We start from the raw sequence: 12,595 nt of genomic DNA, 5'->3' as shown, positions 1-12,595 counted from the left end.
ATGCTAAAGTATCTACATGCCAATATATATAATCTCACAGTTTAAATGAAAACGAAAATAGTTTTTTATTTATTTATTTATTTTCTTTAATTTTTTTTTAAATATTTTATTTATTTATTTTTTTATTAGTAAAAAAAATAAAGACAGAAACTAAATTCTACTCTGTACACGAGTCTTCTTACCTTACTAATACAGGTCGTAAGAAAAACAATTTCTAGGGTGAAACTTAACAGCTCGGATTAGTGTATTTCTTTGGCAGTGGTTTTTCTCAAGTGTTTATATTTTTTTATCTGGATTATCATACATATAAATGATTATGATATGATTTAATAGTTGATTTATATAATTATACCATTATTATGATGGAATTATATTAAAATCATAACTTTTTAAGACAGATAATACAGAGGTTGGACAAAATAATGGAAACACTTCTATGCTAAATCATTTTTTCATATTTCTCAATAAATACTTAGAGTGTTATTTTAAGTATTTAGAAGCTCTTAAGTTATGCAATTTCTCATACATATCAACAAAGTTTAAAAATTTTAGAGGTTTGAGAGACTGGTAATCAATTACGAACGGAAAAGAGTGTTTTCAAACATCTTATGCCAAAAAAAAAAAAAAAAAAAAAAAAAATACAGCTACAAGTTTTTAACTCATGTCAATTACATTGATTATCATATGAAATAACTGCACATAATTTCGTAAACCTAGCTTAAATATTCATGAAGATATGGGCATTTCTATAAAAAACTAATTTTTTTGCACTTGCTATAACTGCATAAATATTAAATAAAATTAAACAAAGTTTTTTAGAGTAATTTTTAATTAATAATACAAATATTATTTTAAAATTTGAAGAAAAATTGAGCAAGATATGAATATTTAAAGAAATATTTTCATATTGCGCAAGCATAGAAAATATTTAAAAAGATTTTTTCAAAATTTTCATTTTGAATCGTATTTGATACCTTATGAAAAAAGTCCGATTTGTATATCTTGAAAATTTAAAAAGTTTCTAGCAATTTTCTAAGTACTTTTCGCTGATTTGGAAAGAAATCTTTAAATGGTAAGGAGTTTTTCAAGATTGTACTATTAAACTAGGTTTTGTACTATTCAATAAGATTTATTAAAAATGGCATCGGCGTTATATAGGATCACAACCTGTTAAATTATGTTTTATTTCTTAATACCATCGCATTTTGTTGTCCAGACCATCATTTTAAGGTATTATTGTTCTGAAATTTTGTTTTAAGATATAAAATGATATCTATTTGTGGAAAAACCCTTTTCGACAGGAGCTATCTATAAAAAAGTGCAAGATATACTTAGAAATTCGCTAGAACTTCTTACAGTTTCAAGATATTCAAATCGGATTTTTACATAAGTTACCAAATACGATTCTAATAATTACCAAACACGATTCTTTCTTTTTCCTTCCGTGCATGCGCAGTATGAAAGGATTAATTTAAATACTCATATCTTCAGTCATTCTTAACGATTTTTTTCAAATTTTAAAATTATACTTTTATCATTAATTAAAAATTACTTTAAAAATATTGTTTAATTTAATTGAATACTTCTGCAAATATAGTAAAAAAAGTTTTAAAAAAAAAGAATTTTTTTTTTTTTTTTTTTTTAAATAAAAATTTCCATATTTCCCTGAATATTTAAGTTTGGTTTACGAAATTATGTGCAATTATTTTTCATATAATCAATGTAATTGGAGTTACAAGCTTATCGCTGTACTTTTTGGCACAGAGTGTCCAAAAACATTTTTTTCGTTCATAATTTATTGTCAGCACCTCAAACCTTCAAAAACTTTATTGACATATATGAGAAATCGCATGACATAAACACTTCTAAAGTTTTAAAATAATTCTCTAAGTAGAGTTAGTAGATAAGTACATTCTTTGAGAAGAGAGGAGGTTAGTTAGTTCTTAGTAGATAATTCGCTTGAGGATATGAAAATATAAGTTTATATAGAAAAGTTTCTATGATTTTGTCCAATGTGGAAATGTGTCCATGTTTGTTGTAAGTGGAAATGTCCATTCATTGCAGTTAAATATTGAGGAAATAGTTAAAGAGGAGAGAAAAGGGAAAGTTTAAAATGTTCATGATACGATACATTCTAGTAGCAAAATTTACTAAATATTATCCAGATATATTTTTATTAAGATATAATAATTCAGTAACCGGGAATTTTTACTTCTAGTAAAAAATACAGAAGCAGCTTGTCATAAATATGTTCCTCCTTTATCTGATAAGTCTGAAACAGAAAATATTTTTATAAGAAATAGATAGTTGTTAAAACAGGTCTCATAATTGGATGATTTTATATATTATTGAAGTTATACTTCTTATGCGACTTCCAACAAGGTTGCGTTTGTACGCAACAGAGTTACAGGATAAAAAATGATCAGCAGACATTTTTTAGAACACTCATTTTTTATTATTATTTTTTTGATCTGTTGCCATTCGCAACTCTCATAAAAGTAATATGAATAGTCATGTGACATATGATGTTCCTACAATACTCCCTCACCAGTAACTAAGTTACGATGCTTGGGCAAGTATGTCAAATTTGTCATATAATGATAATATAACAGCATATATACAGTTCAAAAATTATACTACATAATGACTCATCATAATACGAAAACATATATACAAGATATTAATATAACATATATACAAATTATACCATTCTAGTTTCAATGCAATAAAAAATATATATATATAAAATAAATGTATATGTATCTAATTAATACAGTTTTGTTCTAAAAAGCGAACAGGCTTTTTTATTTTTCTGCCAAATCTAGACATTTTAACATTTTGCTCGGGATTGGCTGCATTTTCTTGTAATTTATTTGATGTTAAACATTCGTTAGGTTCTGCAGCTTTTAGGTTTTCATCGTAATCTGGATTCTCATTTTCAGAATTCAGTAGATAAGCTGGTTTAAGCCTGTCTATTGAAATGCTTACGTTTTTTCCTTTATAACTAATTACAAAATACTTTTCTGACTTATCTATCACTTTATAGGGTCCTTGATAAGGAGACTCTAATGGCTTCCTGACTCTATCAATCCGCATAAAAACATGTGAACATGAACTTAAATCTTTGTGCACAAATACTTTGTTCCTTTTGAAATATTTTGACTCTAAAGGTTTTAATGTTTCCATTTGATTTTGAAGATTGCTAATAAAGTTTTCCGTGGATGTTGTCACTTTTGAGTTATCAAAAAATTCACCAGGAAGTTTAATGCATTTACCATAAACCATCTGAGATATTGAATAGTTGGTGTCATCGCGTAGAGCAGCTCTGAGACCAAGTAAGATAGTAGGAAGGGTTTCAGACCATTTAATAGAGTTGTGTGCCTTTATTGCAGTTTTCAATGTGCGATGTTGACGCTCAATTTTGCCATTGCACTGAGGATGATATGCAGTTGTTCTGTTGATTTTTACTCCACATAAGTTGGTAAGAGATTTAAACGTTTCAGAATCAAACTGTGATCCTCTATCGGTAATTACTCTGTATGGCACTCCAAATCTAACTATCCAATTTTCATAGAAACATCTGGCGACTGTTTCAGCTTTGATATCAGGTATAGGAACTACTTCTATCCAGCTTGTAAAACGGTCAATACAAAGTCAAACAGTATCTGTTTCCATTGGATGGGGGTAACGGTCCAATTAGGTCAATATGTATCTCGTTAAATCTTTCATCGGGTTGTTGATATTCTCCAAACTGGGATTTAGTATGTTTTGAAATTTTGTTTTTTTGGCAATCAATACAGGATTGTGCCCAAATTCGAACATCTTTTCGAATTCCAGGCCAAATAAATCTTGACACTATCTGTTTGATAGTTGATCTGATTCCTGGATGAGATAAACCATGTATCAGTTTGAAAACAATCATTCTTGAATTTTTAGGTATATATGGTCTAATTTTATTAGCAGAGATATCACACCATAGAAATTTACCAGACTGTAGTGGTTGTTGTTTAAATTTTAAGGTTGTGTCTGATTGCATTAGTTGTTTTAATTCTTCATCACTACTTTGATCATCAGCAATTTTCTCATAATCTACACTAGTTACTTCTTGAATTCGGGATAACGCGTCTGCGACGATATTATTTTTGCCAATAATGTGTTGAAGGTTAGTCGAAAACTGGGATATGTACTGGAGATGTCTATTTTGTCTTGGAGATGCTTTTTCATTTTTTTGTTTGAAGGCAAAAACCAGTGGCTTATGGTCTGTAAATATAGTAAATTCTCGACCTTCTAATAGATGTTTGAAATGCTTTACAGAAAGATATATCCCTAATAATTCTCTGTCGTAGGTACTATATGATTTCTGTGCATCATTTAATTTTTTTGAATAGAAAGCTATCGGTTTCCAAGCACCATTTTCGTATTGTTCCAATACAGATCCGATTGCGAAATCTGAAGCATCTGAGCAAAGGCATAGAGGTAATTCAAACTTCGGATATGTTAGCAAGGCTACATTGGATAAGTCTTGTTTGCATTTTTCAAACATGTTAATAGCTTGTTCAGTCCACATTATTTTTCTTTTGTCATTTTTATGAGCTCCTTTCAAATATTCGTGGAGAATTGCTTGTGTTTTAGCAGCGTCTTTGATGTATCGTCTATAATAGTTTATTAGACCAAGAAAGGTTCTCAGTTCACGTATGGTTTCTGGCAACTTGTAATTATGGATTGCTTCTACTTTTTGGGAAAGGGGCTTGGATCCTTCCGAACTGATTTCATATCCCAAAAACTCCAATTTCTCCACAGCAATGACTGACTTGGAGATATTGATTCTGAGGCCATATTTATCTAATTTATCAAAAAGTTGTTTTAAATGAGATTGATGCTCTTCTTTGTTTCGAGATGCCACTAATATATCGTCTAGATAAGGAAAAACGAAATCAAGTCCACACAGAACTTCATTTATGAAGCGTTGAAACGTTGAAGGTGCATTTCTGAGGCCGAAACTCATAACGTTGAATTCAAAGAGTCCGAAAGGGGTAATTATTGCGGTTTTTTGTTTGTCCTCTTCATTTATAGGAAGTTGATAATAAGCTTTAAATAAATCGAATTTAGAAAATACTTTGGTGTCTTTTAAAATATGATGGAAATCTTCGATTCTTGGTATTGGATATCGGTCTGGTATTGTTTGGTCGTTTAGTCTTCTATAATCTCCACATGGTCTGTAAGACCCATCCTTCTTTTTAACCATATGTAAGGGACTTGCCCAGGGCGATTTTGAAGGTCTAATAATCCCGTTGTCTAGCATGAATTGAAATTCTTCTTTGGCTATTTTCAATTTTTTTGGATCTAATTGTCGTGCCTTAGAAAACACAGGTTTTCCCGTTGTGGTGATAAAATGTCGAATTTCATGTTTAGCATCACTAATTAATAAGTTTGGCTTAGTTAAATTTGGATATGAAGAGAATAATTCAGAAAACTTAGAATTTTTATCCATAGTGGAAATTCTTTCCGTCATGCATATTGGAGAAATTTCTCCTTTAACTATTAAATTGGTTACTCCATCAATTAATCTTTTTTCTTTAATGTCAATTAATAAATTAAACTTATTAAGGAAATCGGCCCCTATTATTCCTTTATTAATTTTGGCGATAATAAATGGGAAATTAAATGAGCGGCGAAGTCCTAAATCAACAGTTAATATTTTGATTCCATAGGTTGTAATCTCGGATCCATTTGCTGCATATAGTTTAAAATCTTCTATTGTTTTATTTCGAGTGAGAGTTGCAGGTATGAGACTAACATCAGCTCCTGAATCAATTAAAAATCGTAAACCTGACTTTTTATCCTTTACAAATAATCGGAACTGGCGGCTTTCATTAACATCAGCAACAGTTGTAGCCGCTAATCCTGTTGCATCATGGAGTTTTCCGACTTTTCTCGCCAAGCACATGGTGAATAACATTTCTCAGGTCGGCAACGATTACCAAATTTAAAATGATAGTAACAATATTTACCTTTCCTATTGAATGCTTTTATTGAATGACTGCGACTTCGAGATGTATTTCGGTAATTATTTCTAAATTTAGATCTACTACGGTCATTTATTTGCAGTGAATCAATTTTCTGTTCTAATGCTGCTATTCGTGCAATTAAAGCATCATTGTTGGTAACATTTGGTGAAACAGCACATATTTCTTCCCCAGTTTTCATTTCGTGAATTTTATCCGCCATCGTAGACAGTTTATCTAAACTTTCTTCACTGACAAGCAGAATATTTCGTATAAAATTCGGCATTTTATCAAGCCATAAAGATTTTAACACTTTTTCTGAAAAATCGTCTGCTCCTAAATTTTTCATTTTTTGCAAAAGTTGGCTTGGCTTGTAATCTCCAAGTTCTAATCCTGTAACTAAGCGCTGAATTCTCTTGTTTTCGCTTTCATTAAACGTATTTAAAAGTCTTTCTTTCGCCAAGGTATATTTGTTAGGCTTAGTGTCTTTAATAATGTCCCAAATATTTTCTACATACTTCGGTTCCAGTTGGGATATCAAATAATTAAATTTGGTTTCTTCAGTTGTGATCTTATTTATTTGAAACTGTGCTTCTACTTGGTAAAACCAAATGTCGGGTTTCTCTCTCCAAAAAGGTGGAATTTTAATGCTTACTTTATTAGCTTCGGCGTCCATGGCGATCGTTGCTTCGATCTTTTCACTGTTTTTTGTAGCCATGTCAAAAGTCCGGGTCACCAGTTGTACGCAACAGAGTTACAGGATAAAAAATGATCAGCAGACATTTTTTAGAACACTCATTTTTTATTATTATTTTTTTGATCTGTTGCCATTCGCAACTCTCATAAAAGTAATATGAATAGTCATGTGACATATGATGTTCCTACACGTTAAACGTTTAACGATATATTTTTATTGGCCGGGAAATCACGTGGTAGGATCCAGTTTTCCCTCATTCATTTCCATATTGTTTTGGTTCTCACTAGCATAAAAATAATAAAAGTCATAAAAGTATTCGCGATCGCAACGAACTATAGGGGGCGTTGTTGTATGAGACGGATACCTGCGATTTCGATATGAACAGTCATTCATTTACTCTAGAGACGTCTTTAATGTAGCACGTAGCATTGCAACGTTCCTTTTTTATCGTGGCTAATTAAATTTAAAAAAGAAAAATGTTTAATATCCTTTCTTATACAAACGAAAACAAAATGGTATCTCTTTTTTTTAGAGAAGGAACATCCAAAACACATCGGAAAAATATTTGCACATAAACAGAAAAAAAAATCTGTATATTCTTATAAGAGTTAAAACCTAATGCCCGAAAAATAGTTTTACTAAATTTAATGACATAACATGAAAGGCCTATTTAAACTTTACATTCCATAGTTTTAAGAATCATATTACTTCAAAAATTAAAATGAACAAAAAGTATACATAAGCCTCATAATTTTATGAAATTTAATTTAGTAAAAAAGGTTTTTTGACAACAATTTTTATAAAAAAATTTCAAGTTTCAATAAAAATCATTATTTAGAAACTAAAAAACGTAAAATAAGGAATGCTTACGATACAAAGCAAAAATGAAAAACCCAATTCTAAAAATTCTTTACATTAAAATAAACAACTTTCATGTTTTTTCTTTTTTGATTCATAATCGGACGCAGAAAACCATTCTATAGAGAACTATCATTTAAATCAAATAAGAAAAAAATTACTTAAAAGTAAAATTTTTTATTTTATAAAAATTAACACTTACCTGCTTTACAAATCAGAAGAATTCCAAAATGATTTGTTCTTCGATTTTTGTTACCATTTTTTAGTGCTATGAAAATTCGTCTTTGGGAATTGCCAAAAATAGAACAAGATGCAATTTTATTTTTTCAGGAGCGAAATATTTTGCCCATTGTCCACCGAAATCCGATAAACTACTTTGATTTTAAATAAAGTGTTTTATTTTATGATTTGTTGGTGTAGATTGGTGGCACTTAAAAACCGCCAAATCTGTAGTTGCGGTGACGTTATTACGTAAGTAACGAAACATATTACTTCAAACATTAGAATATGCAAGAAGTATACATTGGCACATAATTTTATACCATTTAATTTTTCAAAACAATTATTTTAACAACAATTTTTATAAAAAAGTTATAAACTAAAAAAAGTAAAATAAAGAATTCTTAGGATAAAAAAACGATTTTAAAAATTCCTCATATTGAAATAAAAGACTTCCATATTGTTTCTCTTTTCATTCTTATAGTTCTTAATCAGACGTAAAAAAGCATTCTGTAGAGAACTATTATCAAATAAGAAAAAAAAAATTTTACAAGCTAATTTTTTATTATTAAAATCATGACACTTACCTTCTTTATAAATCCGCAGAATTCCAAACGAAATGCTCTTCGTTTGAAAGTTTTATTTTCAAATAATATGTACATAGATTATCCCTTTATTACTTTTAGATAACATACCACACATCAAAATTTTATAATTGTAAGATCTCGATGTGAATTTGAATATGTAGCTTAAAAACAGAACAGCTGAATTCTAGTTGAAATTATCTATTCTTTCAAAACTAAGAAATACTTACCAACAAAGCGATAAAAAATTTATTAATCATCAGCACAAATGACACTATTTCAAGTAATTTGGATGATTCTTTATTGTTGTTTTCCGAATTATATAGATACAGAAATATATACCGTTCTATAACAAAGAAGAATATTCTATAACAATTGCTGTTCTTGACGTTCTGAATTCACATTTATTTATTGAAATGACGAAAGCAATGTTGACTTCAGTTTAATTTGTAATGAATTGAAGACAGAAGAAATGCATTTTACCTTGAAACACACATCTGTAACAGTATGCCATAGCGAAATCGGAAGTTATCAGTTGCAAGTTTGTTGATAATAGAAGTTGAAAATTATTGAGGAATTTTCTTCAAATGTTTGGCGTGTTCTGTTTCTGAAAGATTTAACAATGTTCTGGAGAGTTTTTTTCAAGTTTTTCGGCTTTTTTCCTTAGGGAAATTTTGCTTCTTATTTCGTGCAAAGAAAATGGCGACCGACTCTGACAGTGATTCTGGTGGAACTGAATGGAAACGTGATAAATTAATGTCTAATATTTACAGGCTCCCGCTAGACGGCGTACTCGAGCGTTGCGATCGCGTGTATATAATTTAATAGGATAGTATTATTCATTTTCAAATTTAGTGGATAACAATTGTAAAAAATGATTGAGAACAATCCCACGGACAATGTGACGGATTTAAGGTTATGACAAGGTACGTCTCTTGTGAATATCAATTGATTGTTAGGTTTTCTCTTTTGAAATTATATTATGACGCATTCACATACATTATTAAGACAAATACATTTTCCAGTGCGAGGCGATGAGGCAACCACAAGCACTTCCACTGGTTCAAGAGGTCCACGAGGGAAAAATGCACAATATTACCGTGATTACAGAGCACGGAAGCGAGCGGGGCAGGAAAAAGAGTCGTTGAATAGAACTAGTGATCCTTCTACGACTGCTGATTCTTCTACAATTAACGTCGCAGGTTGCGAAGTTTAACTTCTTCCGCGCGGAGGGACTCCACGCACTATTTTTTTTTAATGTAGTTCTTATTTTTGAATTAGTTAACCATGAGTAGTAAAATTTATTTTCTGTCTGTCTGTTTGTCCATCCGACCGTCTGTCTGTCTGAACTCATTGTCCAAATTTCATGATTCGATCTTCAGTAGCATAAGCTCGTAGTTTTACGTGCATAAATAAAGGCCATAAAACAAACAAATATTTTCTTACAAATGGCACATTAATTATTCTAATACTCTAACTATCTAGACATCAGTGTAAATTATTTTCCTAATAAATAAAAACACATATTAAAGCCAAGCTAATGGTTTTAACACGAGTTGTTTAATAAATTTTTTGAAGGTAGCTTTAACTTGAAAAGCAAATAAAACTTTTTTTTATTTTTACATAATTTAACAAAAAACTCATTTGGATGCATTTTATTAAATTTCCAGTATAAGTTGACATACGCTTATACGTTTGTCCAGAGGTAACTTTAAACTAAATTTTTTCAAGAAAACGTGTTTCCTTCTCGGTAACTCATTAAATTCAAATTCCAACTAGTCTGGTTGACCGTCTTCTAACCATGGGAAGTTTTGTCTTTTTATTCTCCGTGTAATGCAGTATACGCATAAATTTAATGCATGAAGTGTTTTATGATAGAAAATTTGTCCCTGGTTTATTTGTCTGATTTAGGAGTTACTTTGGGGGTTCGAAATGAAAAGGGTAAGATACGGAGATTGAATAGTAACATTCAGGACAAAAAAACTTTTATATGAATCTTCTGTCATACATTGGTAATAAGATAAAACTTCCTAAAAAAGTTTAAGAGATGGTAATAAGGGAGATTTTTGCACGTAAACGAGTTCGAAAACCGGTCATCTCCACCTAAACTAATTTTACAAGAGAAACAAAAAACTGAATACTTAAGTAGCCGCTTGATACATAGAGCTTTTCTTCTTCCTTTTGATGTTAAAATATTTCTGGTCAACAAATAATCTATTTAAATTATGCTATAACAGATAATTTGTTAATTTAAAAAACTAAAACTTGGCGTTGAGCGGTTTTCTTACAAAACCTTAAAACGAAAACTAAACGCTGTATTTTAAAAGTGAAAATATTAATAATAAAGATCTTATTTAATTTTTAAACTAAGTATACAAAGATGTTTGAGTAGATTTAGAAATCGTCTTCTGAATCGTGACTATCCGTACTGGGCCACATGCAGACAATATTTGATAATATTATCTAATTTACACTTTTGTATCCTTGCAATTGTTCTGGTTGTAGTTCATTTACGTAGTACTAGAGCTGCACAGCTGGCTATTGGCGACGGTCTGGGAAACATCCCTGAGGATGATCCGTAGGCATGCCATCGCAATTTTGTCGGTAGCCCTATGACCTGTACGCGAAGTCGAGCACTTTACGGTAGCACAGTTTAACGAGGACAAATACCGCACACCCTCGGTCCCTAAGCAGACTAATCCAAGTGGCCACCCATCAGCACACCGACAGCAGTCAGTGATGCACAACACCACTCGCCCTTGACTTCGGTGATGTGCTGGGAACCGTGTCTTAACGATCAGTCCACTGCGGGACTGCTATTCTTTGCAATTTTTACCTGTACATCTCTTAAGAATGTATTTTCCCTTCCTTTTTTTTTATGAATTCCGAATCCAACTTAATTTCGAAGCCCCTTGAATTCCATACCTTAATTTCTGCAATTTTTGTTTTATGGGTCTCATACTTACTTCTAACCCTCTTTCTCTTATTTCATTTATCACCTAAAGAATCACCCTCTGAATCACTCATTCTGTGGTGAAAAATATTTAAAAAAAAAAAAATAAAAAAAAAAAAAAAAAAAAAAAAAAAAACAAGCCTAAGCTAAGTAATTAATTTTTAGGTTATGCGTACAATTTCGTAGGCACCTCTGCCATTCGGCGGTATATTTCCAAATTTATTCTGAGATCAGGTTATCTCTAGAATATAACAGGTGTTTGAACTAAATTGAGATTTCACCGTACAAAAGTCCCGCAGTGGACTGGTCGTTAAGACACGGTTCCCAGCAGATCACCGAAGTCAAACATCACTGGCTGCGGTCAGTGTGCGGGTGGGTGACCACTTGAATCAGTCTGCGTAGGGACCGAGGGTGTGTGGTATTGGTCCTCGTTAAACTGTGCTACCGTAAAGTGCTCGACTTCGCGTACAGGTCGTTGGGCTACCGAAGCAGGGGTGCCATCCTCTCTGCTGAGGATCAAAATTGTGATGGCATGTCTTCGGATCATCCTCAGGGATGCTTCCCAGACCGTCGCCAATAGCCCATTGTGCAGCTCTAGTGCGACGTAAATGAACTACAACAACAAAAACAATCACCGTGCAAAATATTTTATACCAAGTAAGTAGACACGAATTTCTTATACCTTAACTGTGCATCTACGTCAGCAAAATTTAAAAATGCATGAATTTTGCAAAAAATTGACAATGACTGGTTTTCGTACTCATCGATTCAATTCTTGAATCAGTAAAATTTTTTAAAAAAAGCTACCAGTTATTTGTACTTAAACGGCTTAAAAGTGTTTGAAAAATTGAAGACTGTTTTTTCAATTTTTATAAATGACGCTATAGGTCACATGTAGAAGAAATGAAAATAGGATTATGACGGAAATCGAACCTACTATTTCATAAGTTTCAGATCGACAGACTGAAGAACGATATTCTATGGTCTTTAAAACTATTTGTAGAATTTGAGAAGATCACAGGTTAATGTCGCTTACGATATTTGGTTTCAATTTCCGTTTGTAATTTTTTAAATCAAAATTCTAGTAGGTTTAGTTGAAGCATATAGATTTTGTAGTGACCATGAGACAAGAAATTGTGATTTCCTTTACATCAATCCAGGTCTCTCAACTTCTCCGAATTGGAGAACTGCTGTTGCTCGCTCATTTTAATCGTATAACGAATTTAATCTCTAGTTTTTAAATTAGACACTGTTTAATATTTTGCAAATGCCAATCTCC

Source organism: Parasteatoda tepidariorum, chromosome 1 (assembly GCF_982258835.1).
Source record: "Parasteatoda tepidariorum strain Cologne lab strain chromosome 1, Ptep-v5.0, whole genome shotgun sequence".
Classification (NCBI taxonomy): Eukaryota; Metazoa; Arthropoda; class Arachnida; order Araneae; family Theridiidae; genus Parasteatoda; species Parasteatoda tepidariorum.
Note: the sequence above shows the minus strand (reverse complement) of the source record.